This window comes from Apium graveolens, chromosome 8 (genome assembly GCF_009905375.1).
Source record: "Apium graveolens cultivar Ventura chromosome 8, ASM990537v1, whole genome shotgun sequence".
NCBI classification, from domain to species: domain Eukaryota; kingdom Viridiplantae; phylum Streptophyta; class Magnoliopsida; order Apiales; family Apiaceae; genus Apium; species Apium graveolens.
In genome coordinates, this window is record NC_133654.1 from 199,248,928 (window position 1) to 199,268,490 (window position 19,563).

The window sequence follows — 19,563 nt, forward strand, 5'->3', positions numbered from 1 at the left end:
GAGTAATGAGGTTTGGAAAGAAAGGGAACCTGAGTCCCAGATTCATAGGACCTTTAAATTTTTTGAGGAGAATAGAACCTCTAGCTTACAAGCTCGCCTTGCCTCCTAATCTGCAACAAGTGCACAACGTGTTCCATGTGTCCATGTTAAGGAAGTACCATGCAGATGCACGGCATGTAATAGAATACGAGCAGGTAAATTCGCAACCAGACCTGACCTACATTGAGCAGCCAGTAAGGATAATGGACCAAAAAGAACAACTGCTAAGCAACAAGACTGTGAAGCTGGTTAGAATCTTGTGGAGGAATCAAAATATCGAAGAGTCAACTTGGAAACTTGAAGACGCAATGAGGAATAGATATACCCACCTATTTTCTGATTGATTGCGGGATGGAATCCTTGTTAGAGGGGAAGACTGTAATAACTCGAATTTTTGAGACTTTGTAAAAACATTTAATAAATAGTAACCCTAACGGACGGGGAAAACTTTTTAGCCCACACTATGTAGTGCACGAGAAAATGAGTTTCGAAGTTGATATTATGATTATACGTACCAAATTAGTGTATGTAAAAGTCGTCGGAATTCGAAATCGGACACTTTCATTTTTTTCCCGAGAATTCACCAGACACTGAAGGAATTAGGTTGAAGGAATAAGAATTAAGGAATTGAAACCAAGGATTATAAAAAGGGATTAAAGGAGTAATAAAGGATAGCAAGAGGGATTTATAGAGCCCTGGCAATGAAACCACGGATACGTTCCCTTCGAAACGATCAACGAGAACGAACGATAAATGAATCGTAAAACTATTAAACGAGTGAATAATGCAAGTAGTGCAGAGATGTGGACACAAGTTAAACACCAAGACAACACCCTTACACCATGAGTAAGTGACACTTGGCAAATAAATTAGTGGTGTTAATTAAGCCACCAAGCTAACACCTCACTCTTTATTTTAACCACACAATTAAGTAAACATCAACCAAGTATATATCTTTGCATCATTTCATTTTTCACCACAAACACAAACAACCAAGTAAAACTCATCTCTTTCCCCCATTTTTTTATCAAAAACCGAGAGGAAATAACAATGGAAATGGTGGAAGATGAAATGCTTGTATCTTGAGTTTCCCTTGGCCATTTTTCGCGTTCTACCTATCAAATCGAAGCCCTCGAGAAGCTCTACACATTTACGGTAACTAGTCTCCTCACCTCCTTGATTCTCAATTCCGTTTTTAATGTTTTATAGTTCAGATGAATAGTTAACTCAAGAATTAATGTTGTGTTCTTGATTTCGTTTTGAGGTTGTGATCAGTATAAAGCTAATTAAGGATCATCTAAGATTTGTTAAGCATTACCCACTCTCTAAAGAAGGTATAAATCTTTGACCCAACCTTATTTAAGATTTAAATTCAAGATCCTTTTAGAATATAGTTGTAAACCTAGTGTTGGTGGAAGTATTGTTGTAATCTTGATATTTAGCTAAGTAGATTTAAGGTTGATTGTTGTTGCCTCAAGAACATGATATTATTGAGAGGTTAGTGTGGTGATGATTATATGTTGATTGTTGGTGGTAGTATAAAGATTTAAGGCATAAATGAAACTCCGATCGTAACCGTAATCTCGCTAAAATGAACAAAACATAACTTTAAGATTCTGCAGAAAGTCCCGAAGCTTTAAACTGTAGATTATTGATAAATAACCCTAGATTATGATAGAAAATTTTATAAGGATCGTTTAGGCGCTTGAATCGCTTGATTTCGATTTACGGATAAAAAATTATGGCCGTTTTACTAAAAGTGATTTACGCGACAAAAACTGCTACGAATTACGAACTTTGAAAATAAAAAGGATCGATTTAAAAATGTTCATAAATCATAAAATGTTTACATAGATTAAGAAATAGAGTTTATTAGCTTCCATAAAAATTTCAAGTGAAAATAATTATTTTTCAATTTTATAAAAATATCGGAGCCGAGACCGCGCAATAAGAAACCGAAGAATCCATAAGCGGAGCCGACGACGAAATTGAAAATGGACTTAAGATACTTTGAAAAAGGAAGAGACCATACTGTGAATAAGGACTTAAAGAAATAATAAGGGTAATATAAGTTGAGAGGGTGCATAATGAGTGCACCCTCCACCTCGAGATACCCCAACAAGTTTTCAAACCCTACCTTTTAAGAACTGTTGTGTTGTGAATATTTTATAAAACTTTGATATATGCATGAGATTGCTTTAAACTGTTTTACGAAGTTTGAGATGTATTACATTACTCAATTGTTGATAATTTCTGGTATATGTTCATACCGAGTTCGAAATGTTATATTTAGACCGAGAGTCGGTCGGTGTACGCTTATAAAAACCCGGAAGTATCCCGGAGGAGTTTATAATTGAGAAAGTTAACGCTAGCGAGTAGCGTTGCGTGTATATATTTTAGACCTAGGATCGGTCAGTAAAAATTGATGAAAACCCGGAAGTATTCCGGAGGTGCTTTATTTAAGAATATTAGCGCTATGGTAGAGCGTGATGTATAAGTTGTAAGACCGAGAATCCGTCAGTTTTGTTTTTATAAAATAAAAACCCGGGAATCATTCCGGTGATATTTATAGGACGATTAAAGTCCATAGCAGTTACGTTTCAAAGGACTCAACGTCCACTTACGAAATATTAAATACCTCGAACTTTTATTAAAATGATTTTCAAAGATCGTATTCCCACAACTATATTTTATTGTTCGAATAATGAGCATTATTTAACTAATCATTTATTATGGAGAAGTATTCTCCGGTGAATATTTATTTCAGACTCGATTATATATTAAAGATCGTTAAATTATTTAAACATAAATTAGTTGAGGAATATTATTTTAGATATTCTTTTAAAAGTAAACTCCTTCGAGGTTTAATTATTTATCAATTATCATTTAATTAATTATTATTTATTTAAGAGTTTATTTATGATTTAAAAATCATAGAACCTGATTTAAAATACTTTCTGATTTTCGGAACACCATTCGAATAATTTCGGATCATCGAAAAATATCATCTCGACTTATTTTAAATATTTTGAATATAGTTTCAAGGAGAAACTCCCCCCCCCTATTTAATTATCTCCTCCGAAAATTTCGGAAGTACGTATACATATATATACATACACCCTAATAAGATAAGTTGTTTCTATCAACAAGCAAAACGCTTTGGGGAAACTTCGATGTGGTTCGAGTTCTCGAGATATGATAAAATACTTTTAAAAGGACAAGGGAGGGGTAGACTCTGGTACCATGTGTGCTAGATGGACTACCAAAGGTACCGCAGGCGAAGGTACTCTGTGTACTCAGGAACTTGTGAAGTATGTGTATACCCAAAATGAGACACGTAGCCCGAATGCGGCCAAGGTGATAACCGGGATGCGAAGGTGTTGTCCTTCTACTAGTAGAAAAGGTTACTATTATCGTATTACGACTGATCATCGTATGTGGTGGCTCCAACGAGTGTCATATTCTTCTAATTGGAATTATGATGCAATACCGTAACCCAAGCCTAGGTGCTGGGTTTACTATTAAGGTATTTACAGGATAATAAAATCCACTAAAGGATTGTTTTCATAAGAAGGTGAGTATCACCAAGGAAAACTATTTTCGAATAAAACGTAATTATCATATATGATGTTTTAGGTGAGTTTATCATACAGTCATTTTCATACTGTACATTATTATGCTGGGCATTATAGCTCACTCTTGCTTTCTTTTAAATGACACAACATAACAGATAACTAGTATGCCGGTGTGGGACTTTGTTGCTTGCAGTCATGGGGAGAATCCATGGCAGCTTTATCTCAGTTGTGCCAGAGTATCAGATAGGTATAAAATATCAGTCGTAATTATTGTAACTTCATGTAGAGGTTATGAATAATTGTTTGAGATCCTGTAAAGTACATTTGAGTTTTAATAACAGATGATACTGGTTGTACGTCATTTCTAAGGCTATAACTTGTGAGTGTGTGAGATTGGGGGTCTGTGATATGAAATTATTAGATTATTGAGTTAATGCAGGTTACACATGATTGAAGGATAGCGTGATGACCCAGATTCCTGACCCCGAATTTGGGGGCGTTACAGTGTCTGTGCCATAGCAGTAAAACCAACTAAAATGTGCCATTGTTTGAGGGAAATGAAAAGATGTGATTTTACTGAAGGATGATCAGTCATTTAAATAGCCAATGGAATACCAAGGGACGCGAGGACTGTTTAACGATTAAGAGTAAAAATAATGATGCCTCGACTCCCTAGACCGATGTATAATAATAACAGTCAGTAAAAAGGTAAAGCAAGAGTTAATAAGCACGTTAAATAAACAATAATTACTGTGCACATGCAGTTTTTCAAGACAAATACATTTATCACTAACCCATAATGATTATGACTGTTTTTATCTTACCCAAATATATTCTGATTTAAATATGACTATTTCAGTTTTTTTCACAAATAAGTCAAGTAAAGAAAAATGCCACGTAAGCATCAAGGATTCCATCAGGATTTAATATCAAAACTTAACTTATATCAGATTTTAACAGTCATCAAAATATGGATTCTGAACTCAAAAAGTGAATATCTTTTTCTGTGATTTTTCATACAAATACTGACTTGTTTCCTTCAGAGTTTAATCATCAGGACTTCCATCAGAACTTGTCCTCAGAATTTATGCAAATGACACTTAACTGTTTGTCAAAAACAACTTAATCACCACAGTAATTTTAATCATTCATATGGAGTGAAAGTGTGTGCATTCAGCAAAATATCAGATAAAGATTAAAGTCTGATAAACTTCAGTACATCTTAGAAATAAGGCATAACTAAAAAAAGTGCTTAAAATCTGTCATCAATCATGAAGTCTACTATGGAACAAATTTATGCATGAATCCACCGCAACTGCTTGTGCTCATTTTATGCATCTTTTAAAATTCCTTTTTACAGTGGTTTCTCAGTGTAAGTGAGTCACGACTGCTTATCAGAATTTATGTTGTTGTCATAGTATTTCTCCAGTAATCAGAGAATGTGAAAAGTCACCAAGAAAATTTATTTGCTTTTCTAATGCATATTACTTAATACCAGCAATGCACTTGGGTCTTCCCTTCCACATATTTACTCTAGATATCAAAGGAGTACCTGATTTTTCTTTTCTTTTCTTTTCTTTTGATAAGTGAGGCTTATCAGCATTTAGTTCATTCTTAAGATTTACTGACATCAGAATCTAACAGATAAGAAGCAAGAATCTAGTTTGTGACTTAGTAATAAGATACACAAAGTAAACTTGACTAAGCTCAAAATCAGAATTTGCTTGTGTTAATGAGTTTCCACATAAACAACTAATTCAAACATGGGATTTCTAGTATGTTAAAGACTACTAGGTCAGCATTTAGCACAGTTATCCTCATTGGATTGAATAGTCACAGAACATTCAAAACATTATCAGAGTTTAAATATCCACATCAGATAACAATCAGTATTTAATAAATTTCAATTAAAGAACAGATTTCATGAAGATAAGACAATTTGTAAACACTGATCATAAAGTCTGATGCATGAGAACAAAAACTAAGCAGATTTAGAGAAAGAACCTGAAACCATTCCAAGTTCATTTTCCAGTCTTGTAAAAGTAGCTTCAAATAGTGGTTTGATGAAGATATCTGCTAGTTGTTGATCTGTTGGAATAAAATGCAATTCCACTGTACCTTCCATCACATGTTCCCTTATGAAATGGTACCTAATATTGATGTGCTTTGTCATTGAGTGTTGAACTGGATTACCTGTTATAGCAATAGCACTTTGATTATCACAGTAAATAGGGATTTTAGAAAATTCTAACCTATAATCCAGTAACTGATTCTTCATCCAAAGAATCTGTACACAACAGCTTCCTACAGCAATATATTCTGCTTCTGCAGTTGATGTGGAAATTGACTTCTGTTTCTTGCTAAACCAAGAAACCAATTTGCCTCCAAGAAATTGACAGCTTCCACTAGTGCTTTTCCTGTCTATTTTGCATCCTGCAAAATCTGCATCTGAGTAACCTATTAGCTTAAAATCTGATTATCTAGGATACCACAATCCCAGACCAGCTGTACCCTTAAGGTACTTGAAAATTCTTTTCACAACTATTAAGTGAGGTTCTCTTGTATCAGCCTGAAATCTTGCACAAAAACAGGTAGCATACATGATATCAGGTCTACTTGCAGTTAAATAGAGTAAAGAACCAATCATACCTCTGTAATTAGTAATATCTACTGGTGAGCCAGTATCTTTATCTAACTTGGTTGTAGTGGCCATGGGAGTGGATGTTGTTGAACAATCTTGCATTCCAAATTTCTTCAGTAAATTTTTGGTGTACTTGGATTGACAGATAAAAGTACCTTCTTCACTCTGCTTGACTTGAAGGCCCATAAAATAACTAAGTTCTCCCATCATACTCATTTGTTATCTTGACTGCATTAGTTTTGCAAACCTCTCACAGAGTTTGGCATTTGTAGAACCAAATATGATATCATCAACATATATCTGTACCAAAAGTAAGTCATTTCCGTGGTTGAGGTAGAACATTATTTTATCAATTGTACCTCTGTGAAATCCATTTTCCAGAAGGAATTGAGCTAAAGTCTCATACCATACTCTAGAAGCTTGCTTAAGGCCATAAACTGCTTTGTCAAACCATGTAGACATGAATTGGAAATTTTGAATCTATAAAGCCTGGAGGTTGTTCAACATAGACCTCTTCTTCCAAATCTCCATTAAGAAAAGCACTTTTCACATCCATTTGAAAGACTTTAAACTTTTTGTGAGCAGCATAAGCCAAAAAGATCCTTATGGCTTCTAATCTAGCAACTGGTGCAAAAGTTTCATCATAATCAATACCCTCCTGTTGAGAGTAGCCTTTAGTAACCAGCCTTGCTTTGTTTCTTGTAATTATGCCATCACAGTCAGTTTTTTTTTGAACACCCATTTTGTGCCAACAACTGATCTGTTCTTTGGTCTTGGCACTAGGGTCCGGACTTTATTTATTTCAAATTCATTTAACTCTTCCTGCATTGCTTGCACCCAATCAGTATCTTGAAGAGCTTCTTCCACTTTATTTGGTTCAGTCTGAGATAGAAAAGAATGATAGAGATATTCATTTGATGTTGCAGTTCTAGTTCTGACACCTGCTTCAGGATCTCCAATAATTAAGTCAGGTGTATGTGATTTGGTCCACTTCCTTGCAGATTGAAGTTGACTTCTAGAACTGGATCCTCCCCCATGATCCATGTCGTCTCCATCAGCATTTTCTGATGTCCCCCTGTAGTTATGCTCTCTGAGACTTCAGAGTTTGACTTGGATCCTTCAAGATTTGAAGTATCAAAGCTTCCAGAATTATCAGATTTGGCTCATCAGAACTAGATGAATCAGAACTTGAAGAGCCAGTGATAGGTTCTGATACTTCTTGAGAGTCTTGAGATGTGGTAGGATCTTCAGCTTGCTCCCCCTGGACAGGTGCATTTTCCTTTGGAGTTGTTGCCATAGATTCAATGACATCAGTACTTACAGGATCATAATTTAAGTCATCGGAATTTACAAAATTAGAATTTAAGTCTTCATTTTCAAATCTCAGCTGATCGTGATCATTGAAATCTTCAAGTCCAATAATCTTCTTAGCATCAAAAGATACATTGATAGATTTCATGACAACCCTTGTTCTAAAATTGTAGACTCTGAAGGCTTTTATGGAAAGTTGATATCCAACAAAGATTCCTTCATCAGCTTTTAGATCAAATTTTGACAGCTGCTTAGGATGAGTCTTAAGAACAAAACACTTACAACCAAGTACATGAAAGTATTTCAGATTTGGCTTCTTTTTCTTCACCATCTCATATGGTGTTTTTCCATGCTTATTTATTAGTGTTGCATTCTGTGTAAAACAAGCAGTCTGCACAGTTTAGCCCAAAAGTAGGTTGGCAGCTTTGTTTCATCAAGCATAGTTCATGCAACTTCAATGAGATTCCTGTTCTTTCTTTCTACAACTTCATTTTGTTGTGGAGTTCCAGGTACAGAAAATTCTTGTTTGATTCCATGCTCTTTGCAGAACTCTTCCATGATTGAATTCTTGAACTCAGTGCCATTATCACTTCTTATAATTTTAACAGAATCTTTGACCAACTTATCCAGCTGTCTGACATGATCAGTAGTAAATATAATTTCATTCTTCTTGTGCAAGAAGTACACCCAAGTGTACCTTGTGAACTCATCCACTATAACCATAGCATATTTCTTCTTTGTAATAGACATGACATTGACTGGACCAAATAGATCAACATGCAGTAGGTGATAAGGCTCAAGAATTGATGACTCAATTTTGCTCTTGAAAGAAGATTTTCTTTGTTTTGCCTTTTGACATGAATCACAAAGGCCGTCGGGAGCAAATACTGATTTTGGAAATTCTCTCACCAGATCTTTCTTTACAAGCTCATTTATGTTGTTGGAGTTTAAATGAGAGAGTCTTTTGTGCCAATTCCAGCTTTCTTCAATTGATGCTCTACTCAACAGACAGATTGCAGAACCATCACAACTTATTGAAAGTCTGGCTTCATAAATGTTACCATGCCTGTATCCTTTCAGAACCACTTTACCTGTAAAATTGCTTACAACTACACAGTGTTCTTCAAAGAAATCCACATGATAACCTCTATCACATATTTGACTCACACTCAGCAGATTATGTTTAAGTCCTGAGACAAGAGCTACTGATTTAATGATGACATTCCCAAGATTAATAATGCCATATCCCGGAGTTTTTCCTATGTTGTCATCTCCATAAGAAACTCGTAGGCCAGCTTTCTCCACAAAGTCTGAGAGCAGGGTTTTATTTCCAGTCATAGGTCCTGAACATCAACTATACAGTAGTAGGATATTTTTCCTGTTTCCCTGCAATCACAAAGACCACTAATGGTTAGTTTTAAGGACCCGGAATTGCTTGGATCATTTGGCCTTTTTAAGTTTGTTAGCATTTGCAGCGGATTTAATATCATAGTTTATGCTAACATGCTGTTTATCAGAACTTATATCAGATTTTGCATCAGACTTTACACTATAAGGAATTAAAACAACTTTCTTCAAAGAAGGTTTTATTTGATAATAATCATAGTATAAACTATGATATTCCTTACAAGTATAAATGGAATGCCATAAACTTCCACAATGAAAACAAGGATTTTGTGGCTTAAACCTAACAGACTGACTCTTAACTCCTGACTTAGGAGGTAAAGGGTTTATATTCTTATTCTTCCTACAAAAAAAGCAAGATGGTTAGAGTTTCCACAGGTTATAACATTTCTTTCTAGGAGCATTAGGAACAGGCATATAATTATTGCTTTTATTCACACCTTCCTTTCTATTCCTATTTTTCCTAGCTGCCTTAACCTTGTTGTCATTAAGCCTATGTTGACTTCAGCTGGTTTATCCTGTTCTAATTTGTCAGAAGTTGACTTCTCCTTAACTTCTGTCACAGACTCTTTCATCTTTTCAGAATCAGACTTTATAGTTTTAGCTACAAACTTAACAGGATTTACCTTTGGCTTAACAGTTTGTTTAACAACAATTGGCTCAATTTGTTCAGTTCTTTTTTCACTTTTATCATCTCCATAACCTAAGCCCTCTTTCCAGTTTCCACTACTTAATAAATTATGAGTTGTTCTTCCAGAGTTAGTCCAAGTCCTGATAATCTCTTTTTCCTTTTCTAACTCAGTTTTGAGAGATTTGTTCAATTTTAGCAATTCATCTCTAACATAAAAAGCATCATCTCCCTCTTTCTGAGTTTGATGGAACATAACTAACTCTTTTTCTAAATAATCATTCCTTTTCTTATAAGCAAGATTTTCAGAAGTTAATCTTTCACATGTTAAAGTTTGATCTCTGTAGCTAATAAACATGGTTTTAAGATATAATCTTAACTCAGTAATATCATCAGTATGAAAGGCATAAGTTGTTTGAGGTACCTTTAATTCAGCAGTTTCAGGGCTGCCATCAGCATTTGCCATTAAAGCATAATCCACCTCATCTTCAGAATCTGAAGAGTCTATCCAGTTTTTCTTCTTTGTGACAAGTGCCTTTCCTTTGTCACTCTTACCTTTCTTGCAGTTAGGAGATATGTGGCCTCTTTCACCACAATTGTAGCATTTGACTTTTGAGTTGTCTCCTCTGTCGGACCTTGCACTTTTGCCTTCATACTTTCCGAAACCAGTACTTCCACCTTTCTTGAAAAACTTATTTCCCCTTCTGAATTTCCTGTAGGCTATCTTTGTGATACCCTTCACCATAAGAGCACATAATTTCATCATCTCTTCATCAGCATCTATTTCAGGTAAACTTTCAGTTTCTGAATCATCATCATCAGAACTTGATGATTCTGAATCAGACTTTATGATGATAGCTTTTCCTTTGCCTTTTTTTGAGACAGCCACTTTGGGGAATTCCTCCTCAGCCTTAAGAGCAACTGTCCTTGACTTTCTCCCTTATCTCTTGCTTCTTTGATCCATCTTAAGTTCATAAGTCTTGAGCATACCATAAATTTCATCAAGAGTAGTTTCATCAAGAGCATAGTTGTCTCTTATAATAGTAGCCTTCAAATCCCAACTTTCAGGAAGAGCTAAAAGGAATTTTAGATTTAAATCTTCAAGATCATATTCCTTGTCCACCAGTGACAGATCATTCAAGAGTTTGACAAACCTGTCATATAAGTCAGTTAATGACTCATTACTTTTTGAGTCAAAGTGCTCATACTCTTGAGTGAGTATAGTCTTCATGTTCTTCTTGATTGCATCAGTTCCCTGGCATCTTGTCTCCAAAGCATCCCATATATCTTTTGCAGTCTTGCAATGAATTACCCTGTTTGACATGACATTATCAATGGCACTATGCAGCAAATTCCTTACCTTTGCATCCTTGGCAATGGATGAGATATCTTCAGCTATATACTCATTTTTCTCCTTTGGTATGGTCTTTGCTGGATGATCTGCAACTACAACAGAGAGCTTGGTTGGCTTATGTGGTCCTTCATTAATTCTGTCAAGGTATTCTGGATCTGTAGCTTCCAGAAACATAGTCATCTTCACTTTCCATATGGGGTACTCAGAAGGTCTTAGTATGGGAACCATAATAGTCTCATATCGACTGTGGATTTGAGTCTTTTGATTTTCTTCAGTTTTGGCGGGCTTGGTTGGATTTTCTGCTTCTTCAGACATGATTATTTTGGATCTTTACTGTATGTGTGTTAACAAATAGGCTCTGATACCACTTGTTAGGTCACACAATACTGTAGAAGGGGGTTGAATAAAGTGTAGAATACAATCAAATCGATTTCGAACACAAGTAATAGTAAACAGATATATTCGATATAATAAATTCTGTTACAATGGAACTGTTCTCTCTCAGTGATGAACAAATATCACGAGAGCTGCTAGGTTACAATGTATGATCTTCTCGACAATGATAACACATATAGTGTAAACCTATGTCTGTGTTTATATAGTACACAGTTACAAGATAACTTCTAATTGATATGGAATATAATTCTGTCTCCTAAAATATATCAATCAGATATCTTATACAATTCTTTAAGTCTTCTAACTCTTTCCATGCATATCTTCTTTTTGTATTAGTCTTGATCTTCTTTCCTATAAATCAGCTTCCTTCCTTAACTGTTAGTCCTCTAGTACTTAAGTTCTGATATCCATCTTCTGATATTTATCTTCTGATAATTTAAGTCCTGATATCCTTAAGTTCTGACTTCCAGTAAGTACTGATTTCAGTAAGTACTGATATTTCCTGTTTGTTAAGATCTGAAAACTAAACATGAAACATATCAGACATGACATCTCAAATATATCTAACACTACAGATCCATAATACCTTGACAGAATTAATGAAGGACCACATAAGTCTACCAAGCTCTCTGTTGTAGTTGTTGATCAACCAGCAAGGACCATACCAAAGGAGAAAGGTGAGTACACAGCTGAAGACATCTCATCTATTGCCAAGGATGCAAGGGTAAGGCATTTGCTGCATAGTGCCATTGATAATGTCATGTCAAACAGGGTAATTCATTGCAAGAATATAAAGGAGATATGGGATGCTTTGGAGACAAGATGTCAGGGAACTAATACAATCAAGAAGAACAGGAAGACTATACTCACTCAAGAGTATGAGCACTTTGACTCAAAGGTTGATGAGTCATTAACTGATTTATATGACAGGTTTGCCAAACTCTTGAATGATCTGTCACTGGTAGACAAGGAATATGATCTTGAAGATTCAAATCTAAAATTCCTTTTAGCTCCTCCTGAAAGTTGGGATTTGAAGTCAACTACCATAAGAGACAACTATGACCTTACTGAAACTACTCTTGATGAAATATATGGTATGCTCAAGACTCATGAACTTGAGATGGATCAAAGGAGCAAGAGGCATGGAAGAAAGTCAAGGACAGTTACTCTTAAAGCTGAGGAGGAATCTCCTAAAGTTGTTGCCTCAAAAAGGGGCAAAGGAAAGGTTCTCATCATAAAGTCTGATTCAGAGTCATCATATTCTGATGATGATGATTCAGAAACTGAAAGTTTACCTGAAATTGATGCTGATGAAGAGATGATGAAATTATGTGCTCTTATGGTGAAGGGTATCACAAAGATAGCCTAAGGAAATTCAGAAAAGGCAAGAAGTTTTCCATGAAAAGTGGAAGTTCTGATAAGAAAGGATTCAGAAAGTCTGAAGGTAAAGGAAAGTCTGACAGAGGAGACAACTCAAATGTCAAATGCTACAATTATGGTGAAAGAGGCCACATATCTCCTGACTACAAGAAAGGAAAAAGTGACAAAGGTATGGCACTTGTCACAAAGAAGAAAAGCTGGATAGACACTTCAGATTCTAAACATGAGGTGAACAATGCCTTGATCGCAAATGCTGATGGCAGTCTTGAAATGGCTGAATTAAAGGTACCTCAAACAACTTATGCCTTTCATACTGATGATACACTTAAACCTCAATGAAGTAATAATCGATAAAGTAATAACCTCGCTAAAATAATATTTTTCTCCGGTTCCAATATAATGGACACAATGTATTTTTACTCCCGGTAAAGTAATAAATTCGCTAAAGTAATATTTTTTCTTGGTCCCGACCCTATTACTTTAAAGAGGTTTAGCTGTACTGAGTTGAGATTATATCTTAAGATCATGTTCATTAGTTATAGAGATCAGACTTTAACATGTGAAAGATTAACATCTGAAAATCTTGCTTTTAAAAAGGGGAATGACTATTTAGAAAAAGAGTTAGTTATTTTTCATCAAACTCAGAAAGAAAGAGATGATGCTTTTTATGTTAGAGATGAAGTGTTAAAATTGAATGAATCTCTAAAAGCTGACTTAGAGAAGGAAAGAGAGATTATCAAAACTTGGACTAACTTTGGCAGAACAACTCAGAATTTATTAAGTAGTGGAAACTGGAAAGAGGGCTTAGGTTATGGAGATGATAAAAGTGAAAAAGGAACTGAACAAATTGAGCCAATTGTTGTTAAATAGACTGCTAAGCCAAAGGTAAATCCTGTTAAGTTTATAGCAAAAACTGTAAAGTCTGATTCTGAAAAGATGAAAGAGTCTAGGACATAAGTCAAAGATAAGTCAACTTCTGACAAATTAAAACAGGATAAACCAGTTGAGGTAAACATAGGCTTAATGACCAAGAAGCAGCTTAAGCATAAGCTGAAAGAGATTAGGAATGTCAACAAGGTAAAGGAAGCTAGGAAAAATAGGAATGGAAAGGAAGGTGTAAATAAAAGCAATAATTATATGCCTGTTCCTAATGATCCTAGAAAGAAATGTTATAACTGTGAAAAAATCTAACCATCTTGCTTCTTTTTGCAGGAAAAATAAAGATATAAACTCTTTACCTCCTAAATCAGGAGTTAAGAGTCAGTATGTTAGGCTTAAGCCACAAAATCCTTGTTTTCATTGTGATAGTTTATGGCATTCCATTTATACTTGTAAGGAATATCATAGTTTGTAATATGATTATTATCAAATAAAACCTTCTTTGAAGAAAGTTAGAATTGTTCCTTCTAGTGTAAATTCTGATACATATAAATTCTGATAAACAACATGTTAGCATAAACTCTGAAACTAAATCCGCTGCAAATGCTAACAAACTTAAAAAGGCCAAAGGATCCAATCAAGTATGGGTCCTTAAAACTAACTATTAGTGGTCTTTGTGATTGCAGGACAACAGGAAAAACATCCTAGTTCTGGACAGTGGATGTTCAGGACATATGACTGGAAATAAAGCCCTGCTATCGGACTTTGTGGAGAAAGCTGGCCTAGGAGTTTCTTATGGAGATGGCAACATGGGAAAAACTCTAGGATATGGAAATATCAATCTTGGGAATGTCATCATTGAAACAGTAGCTCTTGTCTCATGACTTAAACACAATCTGCTAAGTGTGATTCAAATCTGTGACAGAGGTTATCATGTGGATTTCTTTGAAGAACACTGTGAAGTTGTAAGAAATTCTACAGACAAAGTGGTTTTGAAAGGATACATGCATGGTGACATTTATGAAGCCAGACTTTCAATAAGTTGTGATGGTTCTACAATCTGTCTGTTGAGTAGAGCATCAATTGAAGAAAGCTGGAATTGGCACAAAAGACTCTCTCATTTAAACTTCAACAACATAAATGAGCTTGTAAAGAAAGATCTTGTGAGAGGATTGTCAAAATCAGTATTTGCTCCCGATGGCCTTTGTGATTCATGTCAAAAGACAAAACAAAGAAAATCTTCATTCAAGAAAAACTGAATCTTCAATTCTTGAGCCTTATCATCTACTGCATGTTGATCTATTTGGTCCAGTCAATGTCATATCTATTACAAAGAAGAAATATGTTATGGTTATTGTGGATGAGTTCACAATATACACTTGGGTGTATTTCTTGCACAAGAAGAATGAAACTACATCTACTCTAACTGATCATGTTAAATAGCTGGATAAATTGGTCAAAGATTCTGTTAAAATAATAAGAAGTGATAATGGCACTGAGTTCAAGAATTCAATCATGGAAGAGTTCTGCAAAGAGCATGGAATCAAACAGGAATTTTCTGCACCTGAAACTCCACAGCAAAATGGAGTTGTACAAAGAAAGAATAGGACTCTCATTGAAGTTGCACGAACTATGCTTGATGAAGCAAAGCTACCAACCTACTTTTGGGAAGAAGCGGTGTAGACTGCTTGTTCTACTCAGAATTCAACTCTGATCAACAAGCATGGAAAAACACCATATGAGATGGTGAAGAGAAAGAAGCCAAATCTGAAATACTTTCATGTATTTAGATGTAAGTGTTTTGTTAAGACTCAACCTGAACAACTGTCAAAATTTGATCTAAAAGCTGATAAAGGAATTTTTGTTGGATATCCATTTTCCACAAAAGCCTTCAAAGTCTACAATTTAAGAATAAGGGTTGTCATGTAATCTATCAATGTATCTTTTGATGATAAGAAGATTACTGGACTTGAAGATTTCAATGATCATGATCAGCTGAGATTTGAAAATGAAGATTTAAGTTCTGATTCTGCAAATTCTGATGGCTTAAATCCTGATCCTGTAAGTTCTGACGGGATAAGTTCTGATGTCATTGAAACTGTGGTAACTACTCCAAGGGAAAATGCACCTGTCCAGGGGGAGCAAGCTGAAGATCCTACCACAACTCAAGACTCTCAAGAAGCATCAGAACCTGTCACTGGCTCTTCAAGTCCTGATTCATCAAGTTCTGATGAGCCAAGTTCTAATAATTCTGGAAACTTTGATTCTTCAAATCCTGAAGGAACCAACTCAAATTCTGAAGTCTCAGAGAGCATAACTACATGGGGAGCATTAGAAAATGCTGATGGAGACAGCATGGATCATGGGGGAGGATCCAGTTGTAGAAAACAACTTCCATCTGTGAGGAAGTGGACTAAATCACATACACCTGACTTAATAATTGGAGATCATGAAGCATGTGTCAGAACTAGAACTGCAACATCAAATAAATGTCTCCATCATTCTTTTATATCTCAGACTGAACCAAAGAAAGTGGAAGAAGCTCTTCAAGATGCTGATTGGGTGCAAGCAATACGGGAAGAGTTAAATGAATTTGAAAGAAATAAAGTCTGACCCTAGTGCCAAGACCAAAGAACAGATCAAGTATTGGCACAAAATGGGTGTTCAGAAACAAAACTGACAGTGATGGCATAATTACAAGGAATAAAGGAAGGCTGGTTGCTAAAGGCTACTCTCAACAGAAGGGTATTGATTATGATAAAATATTTGCACCAGTTGCTATATTGGAAGCCATAAGAATCTTTTTGGCTTATGCTGCTCACAAAAAGTTTAAAGTCTTTCAAATGGATGTGAAAAGTGCTTTTCTCAATGGAGAATTGGAAGAAGAGGTATATGTTGAACAACCTCCAGGCTTTGTAGATTCAAAATTTCCAAATCATGTCTACAGGCTTGATAAAGCACTTTATGGCCTTAAGTAAGCTCCAAGAGCATGGTATGAGACTTTAGCTCAATTCCTTCTGGAAAGTGGATTTCACAGAGGTACAATTGATAAAACATTGTTCTACCTCAACCATGGAAAGGACTTACTTTTGGTACAGATATACGTTGATGATATCATATTTGGTTCTACAAATGCCAAACGTTGTGAAAGGTTTGCAAAGCTAATGCAGTCAAGATATCAAATGAGTATGATAGGAGAACTTAGCTATTTTCTGGGACTTCAAGTCAAGCAAAATGAAGAAGGTACTTTTATCAATCAATCCAGGTACACCACTCCCATGGCCACTGCAAGACTGTTCAACTGCATCCACTCCCATGGCCACTACAACCAAGTTAGATAAAGATACTGGTTCATCAGTAGATATTACTAACTACAGAGGTATGATTGGCTCTTTACTCTATTTAACTGTAAGTAGACCTGATATCATGTATGCTACCTGTCTTTGTGCAAGAGTTCAGGCCGATCCAAGAGATCCTCATCTAATAGCTGTGAAAAGAATTTTCAAGTACCTCAAGGGTACAGCTGATCTAGGATTGTGGTATCCTAGAGAATCAGACTTTAAGCTAATAGGTTACTCAGATGCAGATTTTGCAGGATGCAAAATAGACAGGAAAAGCACTAGTGGAAGCTGCCAATTTCTTGGAGGAAGATTGGTTTCTTGGTTTAGCAAGAAACAGAAATCAATTTCCACATCAACTGTAGAAGCAAAATATATTACTACAGGAAACTGTTATGCACGGATTCTTTGGCTGAAGAATCAGTTACTGGACTATGGGTTGGAATTTTCTAAAATACCTATTTATTATGATAATCAAAGTGCTATTGCCATGACAGGTAATCTAGTTCAACACTCAATGACAAAGCACATCAGCATTAAGTACCATTTCATAAGGGAACATGTGATGGAAGGTACAGTGGAATTCATTTTGTTCCAACAGATCAACAACTAGCAGATATCTTCACAAAAACACTATGTGAAGCTACGTTTACAAGATTGGTAAATGAACTTGGAATGGTTTCAGGTTCTTTCTCTAAATCTGCTTAGTTTTTGTTCTCATGCATCAGACTTTATGATCAGTGTTTACAGATTGTCTTATCTTCATGTAATCTGTGCTTCAATTGTAATACATTAAATGCTGATTGTTATTAGATATGGATCTATATACTCTGATAGTGATTTGAATGTTCTGTGACTATTCAACCCAATGAGGATAACTATGTTAGATGCTGACCTAGTAGTTTTTACCATACTTGAAATCCAATGTTTGAATTAGTTGTTTATGTGGAAATTCATTAACACAAGCAAATTCTGATTTTGAGCTTAGTCAAATTTACTTTGTGTATCTTATTACTAAGTCACAAACTAGATTCTTGCTTCTTATCTATCAAATTCTGATGTCAGTTAATCTTAAGGATGAACCATATGCTTGATAAGCATCACTTATCAAAAGAAAAGAAAAGAAAATTGAAGTCAGGTACTCCTTTGAGATCTAGAGTAAATATGTGGAAGGGAAGACCCAAGTGCATTACTGGTATTAAGTTATATGCATTAGAAAAGTAAATAAATTTTTCTTGGTGACTTTTCACATTCTTTGATTACTGGAGAAATACTCTGATAATAGCATAAATTCTGATAACAGTTGTGACTCACTTACACTGAGAAGCCATTGTGAAAAAGAATGTTAAAAGATGCATAAAATGAGCACAAACAGTTGAGGTGGATTCTTGCATAAATTTATTCTATAGTAGACTTCATTATTAATGACAGATTTTAAGCACTTTTCTTAGTTATGCCTTATTTCTAAGATGTACTGAAGTTTATCAGACTTTAATCTTTATCTGATATTTTGCTAAATGCACACACTCTCACTCCATATGAATAATGAAAATTACTGTGGTGATTAAGTTATTTTTGACAAACAGTTAAGTGTTATTTGCATAAATTCTGAGGACAAGTTCTGATGGAAGTTCTGATGATTAAACTCTGAAGAAAAAAGTCAGTATTTGTATGAAAAATCACAGTAACAAACATTCATTTTTTTAGTATAGAAGCCATATTCAGATTACCGTTAAATTCTGATGAAAGTCAAGTTATGATGCAAATCCTGATGGAAACTCTGATGTTTACGTGGCATTATTTATTTACTTAACTTATTTGTGGTAAATACTGAAACGGTCATTTTTAATCAGAATATAATTAGGTGAGATAAAAACAGTCATAATCATTGAGTAAGTGGGAAGCGTGTTTTCATTGAAAAACTGTATGTGCACATTAATTACTGCTTAATTCTCGTGCCCACTAACTCCTGTTTTAACTTTTTACTGACTATTCACATGTTGCCAGGTATAAATTGTCTGCCATTCTTCAAAAATATAAATGTTATCACATGGGCTGTATAAATAAGAGAGTTAAAAGATTTTCTAATCTTTTACCTACTTTTCTTATTCTCTCATCTCTCTTATTTTCTCTCACCCACTAATATTCTCTGAAGTTGTTTTTCATACAGGCATTTTATCAAACACCTTGCAAACACTTTTTTTTCTCATTTGATTTTTTACAGAAATGGCACCAAAAGATATTGTTTTCAATGGAGCTAAGTTTGTTCCCAACAATTACTTGGCTATTCTTAGCAAGGGTTAAGCTCCATCAGAACTTCACTTTATTCAAGATTTCCTTGCCAACTCTGAGATTGGGTATGCTTTGACCCAACCAGAAGCCATCTCTGGAACTCAAGTGCTGGAGTTTTGAAGAAGTGGCATATATGATGATGGTGGTGCTCATGGGTCCCCAAGTATTATCTTTTCAACAGGGGAGGATGAGCATGTAGTTACTTTGGCCACAGTTCGACAAGCACTCCATCTGCCAGAAAATTGCACATATTCAACAGTTGAGGAGCCAGCTTTTCAACAACTAATGGCAACTCTGGGCTATGAGAAGATCTTGGCAAAGCTGGG

General features: G+C 35.2%; 1 long non-coding RNA gene across 1 annotated transcript; it reads left to right on the top strand.

The window, feature by feature from the left end:
- Window positions 1-1,041: 1,041 nt before the first annotated feature.
- Window positions 1,042-4,048, top strand: LOC141677093 (uncharacterized). Its single transcript, XR_012557329.1, has 3 exons — window positions 1,042-1,194; window positions 1,315-1,373; window positions 3,770-4,048. It is a non-coding gene; the product is annotated as an uncharacterized LOC141677093 (long non-coding RNA).
- Window positions 4,049-19,563: the final 15,515 nt, after the last annotated feature.